This window comes from Sapajus apella, unplaced genomic scaffold, assembly GCF_009761245.1.
Source record: "Sapajus apella isolate SASKATOON/1434 unplaced genomic scaffold, GSC_monkey_1.0 scaffold16, whole genome shotgun sequence".
Lineage (NCBI taxonomy): Eukaryota > Metazoa > Chordata > Mammalia > Primates > Cebidae > Sapajus > Sapajus apella.
The window spans coordinates 25,446,881-25,463,112 of record NW_022436956.1 but is presented as its reverse complement, the minus strand read 5'-3'; the positions used below and the strand labels follow the sequence as shown (position 1 = coordinate 25,463,112).

Sequence of the window (16,232 nt, the reverse complement as noted above, 5' to 3'; positions counted from 1 at the left end):
GAGAAACAGACAGACAAAGAATAGATGACGATCCACTGGCTCTTCCACCATCAGCCCAGAAGTGGTGCAAGTCACTTCTGCTCAAATTTTATTAGGCAGAAACGTTTACATGACTATACCTAACCTAAGGGGTCAAGAAAACGACCCTACTAGGCCTTAATGGAGAAGGGCCAGAATATTGATAAATAATCCTTGTAGCTACTAAGAGGGAAATAGCCTTTTGAGAAGTGTTCTAGGTAAGAGATTTGCATGTGCAAAGTCCCAGAGACAAGAGAAGGCAGAGTGTTGTAGGCTCTACTAGAAGTTCAGAATATCTGAAGTATGGGTTTTAAAGGAAGAACTTATGAATGATAAAGCTTGAGAGTTAAGCATGAAATGATCACTTGTAAGTAAGCTGTAAGCTGTATTAAATAACTTGGAATTTTTTTAAATCTTAAAACAAATAAGGTTTATTCTCCTGCTTCTTATCCATTGAGTTTTTTGAGGGCTCTGATCTCACAAAATCCTTAGACAGGAACCCAGGCTGACAGAATGTCCAGAATCTACAATTTTTTCCCATGTTTATTGTATTTCATTTTTTTAAATGTTTCTGCTTTTAAAAAGTTGTTTTTGTTTCTTAAGATATACATGTGCAGAATGTGCAGGTTACATAGGTATATATGTGCCATGCTGGTTTGCTGCATCTATTGACTCATCCTCTAAGTTCCCTCCCCTTGCCCCTGACTCCCCAACAGGCCCTGGTGTGTGATGTTCCCCTCTCTGTGCCCATGTGCTCTCATTGTTCAACTCCCGCTTATGAGTAGGAACATGTAGTTATAACTTGGAACTTTATCCTAAAAGCAATGGGAAGCCATTGAAAGATGTAAAGGTTTGTAGCAATGCAATTAGATCAGTATTTGAGAAGACATCCTTGCTGAATAGCCTGGAAGGAAACAAGAATAAATTCATTGACTCATTTATCAAATACAGTACTGTATGTCAGGCATTAGATCCCCGACTTAGGGGCTTGAAATACAGTGGATTCAGGGAAAGCAATGAGGAAGCTGTTAATGGCTCATATCCAGACAAGTCATGTGAGTGACCTAGACTAAGATATTAAGGTATTGGAGATAGGGATAGAGAGAAGTGGGCATATTTGAGAAAAAGCTATTGGGTGTGGATGGTGAAGGAGGGGGAGAATTCCATAAAAATATTCTTCCTGTGATTTGGTCTGCAGGGTGAATAGTGATGTCATTTACTGTGATGGGGAGCACTGTTAATGAATAGGTGTGGGCAGGCAGGAAGCTGGATAAGTTCCATTTTGGCACAATATTTGAGCTTGTAACTGAGTTCTTGTTTTCTATTTGCTTTTGGCATTGGATTTAATAGTGATTTCATTTAGTTGTTTGAAACATTACTTTTTAGCTAACTTCTTGGATTTGGTGACAGAGCATTTAAAATTTTCTCTGGCTTGGACCCAGGCACTCTTCAGACTCAGTTTTTGTAGCTCCATCCTCCCCTCTTCTTCTAAGCTCCTGACTGTCAAGGGGAAAGATGGAGAAATTTGTAAGTTACTGGCCTCACCTCACCCAGGGGTGGGGAGAAGCTCGTTCAGATAACTTCACCTACTGTTCATTTAGTTCAAAGGCCTATGCCATCTCTATCATTTGCAAGTATTTATATTCAATTGCACAATATTGAAAAGCAAAAACCACACTGAAATTTTAATGAACATCCAAGTGACGGTGAGGATGTGGAACAAACTTTTCTTCAGTGCTCTCAGGAGTTTAAATCACATACAAACCCTTCGATGTGTACCACTGCTTGGTACGTACCCTAGAGAAACTCATGCATATATGTCCCAGGACCCATAAGCGGGAGGAGTACATATTGCAGAATTCTTTGTCATATCTAAAGTTGAAAAAAAAAACTAAATAACCAGAAAGAATAGAATGTATAAATAACTGTTGTCTATTCACAAAGAACAGTATAACTACAGTAATGATCATGACCAAATCATAGCCGTGATTAACATTATAGATGATTCCCACATGTAATGATGAATGAAAGAAGCAAGATAAGAAGGAATTTTAACTACTGTTCAATTTGAATAAGATTCAAAATAGACAAAGCTGCCACATTATTTAGGGATGGGTAACAAAGCACAAAGAAAAGCAAAATATGATTATCAAAAATTTCAGGGTAGTCATTACCTCTGGAAAGAGGGTTTGAGTTGGGACAAGGGAGAGGCACCCCAGGACCTGGAGCTCTTGGGGAGCTATCAAAGCTCTGTTTCTTATGAATGAAATTGGCTCTTATACTTTAGGGGTGAAGAATTAACCTAAATTCTGTTTTTGAACATTGATTCTAAACTCAAAGGTAAAATATTGCTTTAATGTGGGTTCTCTACACTCATCAAAAAAAAAAAGGTTTGTAGTGATAGGTTTAGATGTAGAAAAGGGGACAAAGAAATGAGCTGGTGTTGGATTGCAGCAATTGGTGAGAAGACATTAATGCAGGAGGACTCTTTGACTAGCCTTGTTCTGAGGACTGACACCTGCTGCCCTGAATCTGAGGGTTACATCCTTTTTTCACATTCTGCCTAGATGGGGCATCCGATTATTTCATTCCTTTCTTTTAACTTGGTTCTTAGTCACAGTGGCTTTTAGGGGGTTGTTCCTTTCATCAGGGAGTGGAACATACCCCAGAGTCACCTTCTGCGTTATATTTATGTAGAGTGATGGCCTCCTAAAGGTCTTTGTGTGGATTATGGTGGCATACATTTTCTCTTTGTAAATTTTTATTACATTTTTTTGTTTTCTGATTATTAATGTAATATGCAAAATCTACATGCATTAACTTACAAAGGCCACAAAGACATCACATTGAATACAGCAAAAGCAAGTTGTAGATATGTACAAAATATCCTTTATTTTTTGGTGGTGTATTTTTATGTGAGTGTATATGCATGCCAAAGCAGAGAAAAAAGTCCTAGGAAGCTAGACAACAGAGGTTTTCAACTGGTGGTGATTTTGTCCCCCAGAGGACATTTAGCAAAGCCTGGAGACATTTTTAGTTTTCACAACTAAGAGATGGGTGCTCCTGGCATCTGGTGGGTGGAGACCAGGGATAAGATATCCTACAATGTACAGAAGAGCAATCCCCATCCACTCTTAAAAAAAGTGTTATCCTGCCCAGCATGTCTACAGTGCTGCTGTTGAGAAATCCAGCCTCCCACCAAATTAGTAACCATGTTACTCTCTATGGAGGGGGCTGAAATTATAAGATACTTAGGAAGTATTTCAGTCCTATCTGTGGTGTTTGAGTTTCAAATATGACAATTTTCTTATAATCTATAAAATATTAATAAACATGAAAATAATCTGTATCTATTACAAAACAATGGTCAATACTGAAACATTAAAAAGAAATCAATTAAAACTATCTAAAATCCATTATTCAGATATCTGGTATTTTAAAAATCATTTTTCCTATGTGCCTATCTGTGTACATGTAGAATTATATTTCTAAAATGATGTTAATACTCTGCATTAGGTTTAACATTTTTTCACTCACATTTTATAATGAATATTTCCCCAGGTCCCATATTAATTTATGTCAATAAATATTTCCCAAAAACAGAATTTTAAGTGGCTGTGAAACATTCAGTGTAAATGGATGTATCAGCGCTATATTTCTAAAATAAATTCAGAAATATTTCTAATAAGGCAATGTTTATGTTTAGAATATATTCAAGTGAAGACAAATTTCCGAAGCAAAGAGGTTTATGAGGAGAATAAGGCTCACAAAATACCAACTTCAGATTTCAGTCCTATAATGACCTCTTTTCATTTTCAATACTGAACAAAATTAACAGAAATTAATGGATAGCATACACATTTGAAAATAGAAATTTGAGAGCTGACTGCCAACTTTGAAAAGATATGACTTAATAATGTTGCTACAGCAAGAAACCTCCTAAAATACAAGTAATTGCCACTTGTGGTTTAATTATTCCATTTTCTCAAGAACATAGTTTGGAGCTGAAGTATGCATATTGGGTAGCGATTAACCTTCAATAGTAACATAGAGGACACCAAATAGCTTGTTTAAGCATCTCTCTTCTTGAAATGCCACTAAAATAAATCAAATTCCAATTTCTATTCACGGATTAGAGCAAATTGCTCATTATGGTCAGGCAAATGGAGACCTTTCGACAAGTGGGAGGACGTGGAGTCAGAAATGACTGCCAGTGAGAAGGTTTGTGGCAGTGAAAAGACAGGAAGGTGAAAGAGCAACGGCCCTTAGCAAGTGCGGGCTCCCCGCCTGCCCAGAGCTCAGCTTTCCCACACTTTGGCCACTGGCTCACTTAGCTCTGGGTGGTTTGAAAATGCTTCCAGGTCACCGCCAGATTATCTTCTGCTCCACACACTTGACTTTACATGTCTTTCGAATAATGGGATGATTTAATGGAACAGTTGGAATTTCTTTCCTGAAGTGTCATGTATTCAGAAAACAAAGTGATGAGATGATGATTCTCTAGAGGTAAGGCAATATTCTGCACAGCCAAGTTCCTCTGTGGTTAAAGATGGGGACTCTGGAGTCATAATCTCCACAGAATAGCTGTGTAACTTTGGACAAGTCACCTAACCTCTCTGTACCTCAGATTCCTCTATCTGCCCAATGGTAATAGCACTAATTTCCATGTCTTGTGATTGCTTGAGGATGAATGAGGCTATCTCAGCCTATTTGTGTTCCCATAACAGAGAATATCACAAACTGGGTAATTTATAAATAACATAATTTTATTTCCTCTCAGTTCTGGATACTGGGAAGTCTGAGATTAAGACAGCCACAGGTTCAGATGTCTGCTGAGAATCTGGTCTCTGCTTCCAAGGTGGCACCTTGAAAGCTGCATCCTCCAGAGGGGAGGAACTATTGTGTCCTCACATGACAGAAGGCAGAAGGGCAAGAAAGGGCAAACTCTCTACCTCAAGCCCTTTGAAATAGCATTAATCCATTCAGGAGCAGGGATGCTTCATAGCCTAATCCCTCTGAAAGGCCCACCTCTTAATACTACCACACTGGCAACACCTGAATTTTGGAGAGGGACACTCAAACCGTAGCAGAGGAATATACAGAAAGCAGTGCCCTGGGCACCACGACTTGCCCAGTCTTACAAGGTGTTATAGTTCTCTGTTTTACTCTACTCCTCCAACAGTCTGAAACATCCAATTCTCCGAATGACAAAGGGCTCTATTAAGCTCAGAAGAGTGTTCTGGGAGAGTGTAAAGAGAAGATCAAGGGCATTTGGGAAGGTTTCATAGAGAACACACTTCCAGTATGGCCTGTTAGCCTCTCTCTGCTCTGACCCATGCATCTCTTGCTGGACCTGTTTTCAAGTGGCTTTTGCTCTCAGCATGGGTGGGATAAATAAATCTAGCCTGACTTGTCCTTTCTGATTTAGGAAGGGGAAAAACAGCTTTCTAACTTAGTGCTTTTAGGGAAATGGCCATTTACACAGATTCATTTATTCAGTTGTTCAATAGAAAGCATGTCTGCTCTCTGTGGCAAACATAGTATCGGTAGGTGAGCAAAATGAGACCCTATTCTGAGAAAGCTCATGGTTTGTGGAAAGAGGGATATATTTCAATAGATCTCAACAGAACAATGAAGACTATTAACAAGCAAAACAACAACAAAAACACAGTCGCTGACCCCTTTCTCTATACAGTCTTCTCCCGCTTCCCTTTAAAAAAAAATCTGCCTCTTCTCATAGATGCTGGTAAAGAAACCAACATATCATATTTAAAAAGTTGTGGCTTATATTCAACCTGTGGAACATCTAGCAGAAATTCCTTTCGGAATGTTTAATCAAGTAACTACCGTCCCAGCCTCTCAGAATGCAACTGGTATTCACTACTGTTGAGTCCTCTCCCCATTTTTCGTGTTGAAAAAATATGTCAACATTAAGGGGAAAAAAATGAGCAGTTTGACTTCGATACAATCCTAGGACTTAAATCCAATGCTAGAAAGTATTGATTTTTGGATAAAATTCTTTATAAGGTTGTCATGACAAGTTTCCTAATTCTATTAGAATTTTGACTGTATGTTTGGTTGTCTGACCTATTTTGACTCAAGACTGAGAGCTTTTCTAGTTGGTCTATTTGGGTTAAAACGATTCTCTTCTGGCTTATTCAGGGAGCTTTGTCATGGAGGCTGTGACATGAAGGCCTGACAGAAATGATAGACGCTGGAATGACAGACCTGGACAAGTATTGTGAACAAGGTCTGCTCTGCTAAGATTCTTTGGTCATGAAGTGCCTCTCCTAACAATGTGAGACTCAGATTGAAATTCCTTTTGGAATATTTAATCAGGTGACTACTGTCCCAGTCTCTCAGAATGCAGCTGATATTCACTACTGTTGAGTCCTTGCCCCACTTTTTTGTGTTGAAAAAGGTATTTTGGAAAATTCCTTTTTCAACACAAAACTAAAAAGGTATATTTGGAAAATACCTTAAAGAATGTTATTTATTAGGCAAGAGCACAAATACACAGGATTAAGGAGGATAAAAGTCCTTTGCAAGTAACTTTGTCCTAGGGTAAGTAGAGAACCTTTTGAGGGAATGATAAATAAATGCACACTTCAGGCCTGGGAATCTGTTCCTGTCTTGCTGTCCCAGCTTCCATGTAGATTTCCCATGTGAATGATCCATGCACGTTAACCTCTAGAGGCAGGCTACTCAGATCAGTTTGTCCTTCTTAATAACTGAATTGTCTGAGAAGGGTAATGACTTCTGTAATCCTTGTCCTCAAATCCTTCAAATTACTATAATTGGAGTCCTTTAGCATCCATCTGCATGTCCTTCTTTTCTCTAGACTCTAAAAGTAATTGTTTTCCTGAATTTTGGGGGAGTCCAAGGATTCCCTGATTCTACATCATCTGCTTTGCTCTGGCACCACTCTGATCTTGTGCTACAGAGAGAATGGCTGGGTCCTCACCTTGTTCTTGATGCCGAGACACTTGCACTAGACATAGTTTCAGAAATTGGTTTGATACTTTAGTATTTTGATCCAAACAGGTTTTTAGGGACTAGATTTCTCCCTTGCATTGGACAATCTTCCCAGGGACAAGAATCTGATTTCCTTTTTTTTTTTTTTTTTCCTTTAAAAAAAGAGTCTCACTGTATTGCCCAGGGTGGAGTGCAGTGGCACAGTCTCAGCTCACTGCAGCCTCTGCCTCCTGGGTTCAGGCAATTCTTGTGCCTTAGCCTCCTGAGTAGCTGGGACTACAGTCACCCGTCACCACACCTGGCTAATTTTTTAAAAATTTTATTTTAGTAGAGATGGGGTTTCTCCATGTTGCCCAGAGTGGTCTCAAACTCCTGAGCTCAGACAATCCACCCACCTCAGCCCTTTAAAGTGCTAGGATTACAGGCGTGAGCCACCACATGCCCGGCCAAGAATCTGATTTCTAAATGCTAAACCCACACTAGGCAGTTGATATCCAAAATCAATTCCTGACTGCATGCTACATTTATCTGAGGTTCCTCTACCAGTGGCCCATAGCTGTCACTACTAGTATATCCACCTAATGTATACTATCTATTGGACCAGACCCCTCTACCCAGTCTTCTTTCAAGTTATACCTGTCTGTTCATTTTTTTCTAATTCCTTAATATTGGCATCCCCTCACATAATCTGAAGTTTACTCATTCAAAAGTATTCACGTGACTACCTGTGGTAAGTACTTTGGGCACAAAGCTGTACAAGATAGAGGCTAACATGTTCACAGGGCTTCTTATCTAGCAGAGGATGCAGACAATGAAATGAGCTATTACAGCAGTGAGGAAATGAGGCAGGGGAAGTGTTGGGTGCCATGGAAGCACTTTCGGGAAAACTAACTCATCCTTTGAGTATCACATGAGACATCCTGAAGGAAGTGGTTTTAAATTGGCACCCGAAGGTTAAACCAGACAATGGGAAAGAAAGCAAGAAATGATCAGGAGAGATTACCTCGGGCAGGAGAACTAGAGTACCTGAATACCAGGGCAGAGAAAGAGTGCGTGGCTTATTGAGACATTGAAAAAATGCTTGAGAAGCTGAGTGCTGAAAGCAGTAGCAGTTCACGGCCCAGGTTATACAGGTAGGAAGTTTGGTCTCTATACTAACAGCATTGGGAAAGCTCTGAAGCACTTTTAGAAAAGTGGCATGCCATATGGGTGTGTAGCCTCCTATTCCTGGCCTCCTGATCTAATAGGTACATTTTACTCACAATCAAAATCAGGATTCTGATGGCTAGTTATACCAATTTACCATTGGAGGTTTTGTCAAAATGGACCAGGAAAGCTTTAGTCATGCCATGTAGATACATTCTCATATTGATAGCTAATCTGAGTGACTTCACTAAATACCTCTTCTTCATTTGATGATTGCAGACTACTTTTGGTGCTGATAACTTCACTATTCTTTATGATGGTTGTAAGGTGTATTTTGAGATATCAGTCCACAAAAGGCATCTTATTGTGGGAAATACAGCCAGATTGTTCTCCAGATGACATCGTCAGAAAGAAAACACTGAAGTCTAATTAAAATGTAGCATAGATTGTATCACTTAGGCTTTCTAATAACTATTTCTAATAACTAGAGAAAAAAGACTGATAATCTATTTCCACATACTCTAGACAGCCTTATGTTTACTTTTAAATGTTGAAAGGCAGAGCAAGTGAACATGGAAGAACCAGTCATATCTCCTTTAAATACACAGTATCCACTAATTAATTCATAATAAATATTTCAGAAAACCTGGTAACTCCTAGGTAGCTTATGAAGATTAAAGAAAGAAGTTTTTTCTCCTTCTGGAGAAAAATTGACCAAAATATTAGAACCCAGTAAGAAACTCCTAGTAAGAAAGAGTTAATACAATGTGTCAATAAGATGCTATAGTTTGCAGTGTGATAAGTGCAATCTTCCTTCACCTTTCTATTCCTAAATTGGAGTTACAATGAATGGGTGGATGAGTGAGACTAAAATTGTTACTTTCTGCTCTAAAGATGATAAACTTGTTTTTTAGTCTGGCCTATGCACTGTCTTATTCCCATCTCTCTGTCTCTCTCTCTCACACACACACACACACACATACACACACGTGAAAAAACCAGATGCCACATAGATGGCCACTCCAATTCCTTGAAATTTTTTAATTATAAATAAATTTAAATAATTTCACTTACCTCCTTTATATTCTTTGGAAAAAAATTGAAGAAACACAAATTATATTCAAGAAACCATACTAAGAAATGCAAAACATACTTTTCAATTCTATATTACAGAAAAATTTTTTTTAAAAGCAGAGAGAAAATGTATGTGCATGTATAGATATAGAATATGTACCTATATAAGCATGTCTGTGTATGTGTGTGTATGCATATATATATATATATGCATGCCTGTATATGTGTGTATGTATATATACATATATATATATATAAAACAGAGATGTATAAATACTGAGGGAAAGAGAACACAAGGCAGGGGGACACAGAATAAAATCCACAGAAGTACAAGTAAAGAAAAGAGGAAGCAATCCAGAAACCTACAGAGAGGGGCAACAGCCTGGAGGCCTTTGACCTTCCTATTCAGCTGGCCTGAGAACATTAGAGCAGATGAGCAGCTCCTGTAACCACCCTTCAGTTCTCCAATGACCTCTGCACCATTTGGAAATCATCCTTTCTCCAGGACAAAAATAATTGTCCCCGTTTTATTTACAAATTTAAAATGGGGAATTTTGAAATACTTGTTCTACTTAGGAATTAACATTCACTGAAGACAGATCAACTCCAGAGGCCCTAGGCTCCCCAGACCTGTTGTCTGCAGCTCTTGGAAGTGCAGTATTTCCCCTCCACTGTTTGTTGTTGCTGCCCTTGTTACTGCTCTAATGGCCACTGCCTACATATCTGGGTAAAATCCTTCTCTAGAGGTCTCATGTGAGACCTACATGTATAATTTGGCCCCTTTATGCTGGTGTTTCTTCAGAATCCTGCAGATTGCAATCCCCTCTCTAGCTGCAGATGAACATAACAGACCTAGACAGGATGTGGTGTCCCCAGTACTTATCACAGTACATTGTCTGTGGTAGGTGCCAAGCAAATATTTTAGAAACATTAAACAAATTAGGAGCTGTACTTTTCTTTTTTCTTTTTTTGAGATGAGGCTCACTCTGTTCCCCAGGCTGGAGTGCAGTAGCACAATTTCGGCTCACTGCAACTTCCACCTGCTGGGTTCAAGCCATTCTCCTGCCTCAGCCTCCCAAGTAGCTGGAACTACAGGCATACACCAACACGCCTGGCTAATTTTTGTATTTTCAGTAGAGACGGGGTTTTACCATGTTGGCCAGGCTAGTCTTGAACTCCTGACCTCAAGTGATTCCCCTGCCTTGGCCTCCCAAAATGCTGGCATTACAGGCATGAGCCACCGTTCCCTGTTGTACTTTTCATTCCCACTAAAAACAAACCATGCAACATACAACAGTTTCTGGTATTTACATTCCAGATCCTATTAGTTTATGATGTTCTCAACCAAAGCTCCCTACATTATATTACATTGATTAGTTCTTGAGATAAACTTGGATTTGAGAGCATTTGTTAGTCTCAAATATTTTTAAAGCACTGATTTGATTATTCAGGAATGTAATTGTACTTTGTTCTGCAAATATTTTGATTTTATTTTCATTTAAAACTAGAATGCTTGGGCTGGGCTCAGTGGCTCACGCCTTTAATTCCAGCACTTTGGGAGGCTGAGGCAGGCAGATAGCCAGAGGTCAGGAGTTCGAGACCAGCCTAGCCAACATGGTAAAACCCCATGTCTACCAAAAGTACAAAAAATTAGCTGGGTGTGGTGGTGCACACCTGTAATCCCAGCTACTTGGGAGGCTGAGGCAGAAGAATTGCTTGAACCCAGGAGGTGGAGGCTGCAGTGAGCCGAGATAGTGCCACTACACTCCAGCCCGGGCAACAGAGCCAGACTCAGTCTCAAAACAAAAATAAACAAAACTAGAATGCTTGAACATCCTATCTTGGGGGAAAAAGTTAGCTTGATAACCTGAAGGTAACACTTGTTTCACAGGAATTTATAAATATATGCCCTAAGCCATTGATGTGATTGTAGACACTAGAAGATAAAATGAACACATTTGTATCTCAGAACTCTTGCTATAACCCAAAATGTATTATTAGCCATCAGTTCCATTTTCAAGCTTCAATGCAACTTTTTTTGGCAAAGGATTTTAGTTATGTGCTTTTTTATCCTCTCTGAAAGCTGTTCTAATGTAAGATTTAAGATTGAGGTGTAGTAATGTCTTTCACTGCTTTTTTTTTTTTTTTCCTGCCAACCATGAGCATCCACATGGGAGATTAAGGAACGAACTGGAAAGAAGCCAGCATACGGCTTTTCCATTCTTCCTGCCTCCCTCATCTTTTACTATATTTCTCACCTCTGTTCAACTTTCAAGGTGAAATGACAAGGTGAGAAGGACAGATGGATCATGCCTGGATAGCAATGAGTCAAATAACAGCAGAAGTCTGAAGACAATGATCTTTCGTTCACTGTTTCCATAGTTAAATTGCTTTTTAGGACTCAGTGTTTCCTATAAGAATACCTGGAATTTTAAAACACATGCACCTGGCTGCATATATGAGAAAGTTCAAACTGTTAATGGCTTTACATTAAAAGTGTATCTCACTTTTTAAAAACAAAAACAAAAATAGAATTAAAAGCATTAATGTAGGCAGTCTATGGCAGGTCTGGTCACTCCATTTCATGGTCTTCAGGACCAAGTTCTTTCTATCTGTCATCTCTGCCATTTTCACATGTTTCTTAGCACCCAGATTAGTAGCTGGAGCTCCAGACATCATATCTGGATTTCAGGAAGCAGGAAAGAAGAAAGTAAAGAGGGCTTTTCAGATGCTCCACCAGCAACTTTAGCTGGTTTCTCATTGACATCAAGCCACCAGGAAAATGTCACTTTTTACCTGGGTACACTATAACCTGGAATACAATTTACATTCTATAAGTAAGGAAGAAGGGAGAATGAATATTGCATAGGCAATTTTAAGTCTCTACCACATTTCCAAACTTCACTCCCAATACACTTAAGGCTGCCATGTTGCACAACTCTAGCTGCAATCCACATTGCAGTCTATGTGCGCAAAAGTGGAAATATTAGATGCATTCACCTAGTACCAGTACCTTTCCCAAAGGAACGTATTTAATTTACACCTTTATGTATATATTCAACATCAGAATTAAATGATAATAACTGGTCTCATGCAATGGAATAATTGTTTCTGAAATGGTTAAGTTTTAACATGTACATATGGAACAAGCATAAATAACCATCAGATATGACTTTGGCGTGATTCTGCAGTTATCTGCCATTCTTCTATCACTAGCCAGTTGGTGAAACAGAATTTTGTGTCTCATTTTCATAATATTTCTCATCCTCTTACTTGCAGCAGATGAGACTAAAGTCTCTCCTCTTGGTGCCTTGATAATTTTTGTTATTCAATTATTTATATGTATCTCATTACATATTTATCACTTACCTGTGTGACATTTGGACTGGAAAGCTCCTGAGGAAAATAGACTACATCTTAAAGTCACAGTTCTCTGAAGACCCACAGATGCACCTCCAAAAAAGAATTACTCCTTCAGAGGGGCAGGAGCTGTCTTCTCTGGTTTGGAGGTTTTAAAAATAAAAGTCTAGTGATGTTTGTTGCCATGGATCTGGCTTGTGGGCAGCCAGCCTGAGAGGAGATGTAGGAGAGGAAGAATGTCCCAATGGTGTACAAGCTCCTGGAGTTCCTGTCGTCTCCTGCCCTTCCTTCAGTGAGCTCATAGTTTTTTTAAAGCTAATATGAGTTCATTTTTTGTGTGTGTTACTTGGAACTAAAGACCTCAATAATATAGCATGGATAATCATCATGTTATAATACTATGACATCATATTCTTATATCTCTGGGCGAAAAGGCTCTTTCTCTAAAGGTCACTAGCCAGATTTGGGCCAAAATTATCCAGAGTATTAATGATCTAAACCTCTCAAATTTCCAGGGATTTCAGGCTACCTTGAGATGCTCCATGTTCTCCAGGAGGAATTATAGAGAATGGGCCTTTTCCATTTCTAGCTTGAGGCTGGAAATGTCAGTCTACTCTCAGAGGTACAAAACTGAGTCAGATATGGAAAAGAGTTTTCTGTGATGGGAGAGGATTTACAAGACTCAGACTAAGCTTATAAGATATAGGTGTAAAATATAAAGAGCACTGACATGCACTGGAAGGGTTTTACCCTTCTGTGAGTAGACCTTTTCAATCTAAAGCACAGCAACAAGAAGCACAACCAAATTAGAAAATGTAGGCTGCATTCTGAACATTAACGAGTTTCTAGAGCCTTAAGCAGCAATACCACATCTCTGATTGTATAGAAAGGGCATAAACTTACTGCCCAGATGCTCATTCAAAGAAGTCACAGATTATCTAAAGTACAGTAAGACCCAGCATCTCTCACTAATGACATTTTCACTAACAAGTTACATTATTTTATGGTTTATGTTTCATACCCCTTTCTGTTTTCCTTCTTACCTCACAGTGAGTTGCTAATAAATAATAAAATGAGCAAAGGCAGATAGCAAGAAAGAGAAACAGGGAAGCAAATGGCATGAATAACCCCAAACAACACGGACTTACCCTGAACAATCAAGAGCTGCTGATTTGCAAAATTATAGTGCGTCCTGGAGAGCCTTTTGCTTTCCAAAGGCTGCAAACTCTACAGTAATTACCTAATCAATAAGCACAATCCTCTTGCATTGAGCAGATTTGCAATTTTCAGGCAGAGAAATCAGAAATAGAGTCAGTGAGGGAATTACTTTATTAAGAAATCCTTTCATGTGTACAGGGTTTTATAGCTCACAGTGAACTTCACATTCATTATCTTCTTGTATTAGCCAGCAAACACTATAAGATAGAAAAGATATGGTTATTCACACCCATGGAAGAGCAAACTCAAACTCACAGATGTTCCCTAGGTATCTCTAATTCATGCATCTGATAAAGTCTTAGAGGTGAGACTTTAAACCAGATCCTGTATTCCTACTTCAGGAGCCTTTTTTAATTAAATTGACTGGCCTGAGGATCAGGAGCATTTGGCCCTTAGGATCACTCCATTTTTTTTCTTGGTAAGGTATTTCCCCTGATGATTCAATTAACATATGACATTTATAGAAAATTTGTAACACAAATATAGCAGATACAAATCACTCAAAACTGGAAATTGAAAGCTAAAAATAGTTTAGCATGTGCTTTTCTAACATTTTTTTGTTGTGTATAATTTTTTGTTGTATAACCCAGAATAATAATTGTGACATAATAAATATGATAGGTATTGTTCCAAGTACTTTATACATGTTATCTTAATTAACCATCACAGTAACCTTTTGAAGAAGGTACTATTATCCTCATTTTATGAATGAAGAAACTGAGGCACAGCAGGGTTAAGAAACTTGCCCAACATCACATAGCTGCTGTGTGTGGTTTAAGCTAATATGTTTGTTTTCGTTGCTTGAAACTAGAGACCTGAATAATATAGCATGGATAATCATCATGTTGTAATACTATGACATCATATTCTTAATTTCAATCATGCTCTTAACTTCAATGATAAATAAACCTCCCCCTACAAACCACACATGCACACATGCACACATATATAAATATACAAATTTAGGATCATCTCTTCATTTCTTTGGAAAATTCATTTTTTTACTTATGTATCTTGCATATTTTTACATTATTCACCTGCAACCAAAAAGTTAATGTATTCCTTTGCTTCAACTCTCAGTGGCTCCATTACCCATAGGTCATCATACAAGTTCTTCTGCAGGGCATATGAGGCCTTGAGCTATCCAGCTCATTTATACTTGGAAACCTGTCAGCTACACTAAGGAAAAATCTAAGAATCCTTATCCATGCTGTTTTCTATGCCCTGGATTTTGCTAGTTCTTTTCTCTGGAATGCCTTCTCATTTCTCTTCCTCAGTTTAACCTCTGTTATTTTTTTTAAGACTCTGCTTGGGAGCCACTTCCTCCAGGAAGAATTTCTTCTGCAACTCCACCACACTGTGAGCTGAAATAGGTAAGCCTCATCTGTGCTGTCCCATGGTCCCCTTAGGACAAAGAAGCTTAGGCATTCCTCAAGTGTTTGAAATAAATCCGTTCAGGGACAAAGCCTGCCTAGACACTCCACTTGAAGTATGCCCAAGGCTCCCATTATGGAATCTAATTCTACTCTTGAGTGATCTTGTGAAGTCCTAAAGGAATCTTGAATCAGAATTTCCTTGCATTAGAAGAGATTCCTGGGAGTGGGCAGCTGGTGGCAGTCCCTCTTTGCTCCTCTCCCCCTCATCAGCCTGCCAAGCTTCCTGGTACAGAGCCAGGCTATGACTTAGAAGACTTCTCAAAGAGGCTTACTTCCCTACAGCTTTGACTGCCAATAATTCTCTTTAGCTTCTTGCTTAGATTAGTGAGAATACAAATTCTGTTTGGGGTAATACTGCTTTTTGTGAGTTTTCTATATCTTAGTATGAAAGAACAGTCTAGAAGAAGGTTCAGAAAAGGTAGGGGAAAACAACAGGACATTCTGAATTCTGCTTAAGGCTGACCCTCATTAGATGCCACCCTTAGAGTTGTAGCCACCAGTCCCAGGGGAGCAAGCCTAGGGTACCTGGGCCTGGAAACCCATGAGGATTTCCACTACATGGTAATCCTTATACTTTTGCCTATAATGTCAGTCAGAGCAGCCAGACAGTATCCAGAGGGTCATGACTTGGCTATCTAGTGGGACCTGCTCACAGGGCAACACTGCCTCCTCCTTCAGAACTCACATAGGGATTTCCCCTGCATCCCACACTGGGACCTGCATACTTCCAAGAGCAGCTTCAACAATCCAATATTATCTGGATAATTTGCTGATTGTGAAGGATACAGTGGTTACCATAAGGAATATATCTGTCTCTCTTAGGACTCCTTTGTAGGTAATGGAACGTTACTTATTTAAGTAGTATCTCCATCTTTATGAAGGGAACAGAGTCTCTCGATTGCTATTTTTTTACCTTAACATCCTGCTCTCAAAATCACAGCAGCCTTGATACAGAAGTTTATATCTCTTATGCAGATCTTTGTTTCAAGTCCCATCACTGAAGCA

General features: G+C 38.9%; 1 long non-coding RNA gene across 1 annotated transcript; it reads right to left on the bottom strand.

Annotated features, from left to right (window-relative positions):
- Window positions 1-1,679: 1,679 nt before the first annotated feature.
- On the bottom strand, window positions 1,680-12,708 carry LOC116555987. The gene is made up of 2 exons (XR_004270771.1): window positions 12,583-12,708; window positions 1,680-1,890 (listed from the first exon to the last, which is right to left on the bottom strand). It is a non-coding gene; the product is annotated as an uncharacterized LOC116555987 (long non-coding RNA).
- Between the last annotated feature and the right edge of the window lie 3,524 nt (window positions 12,709-16,232).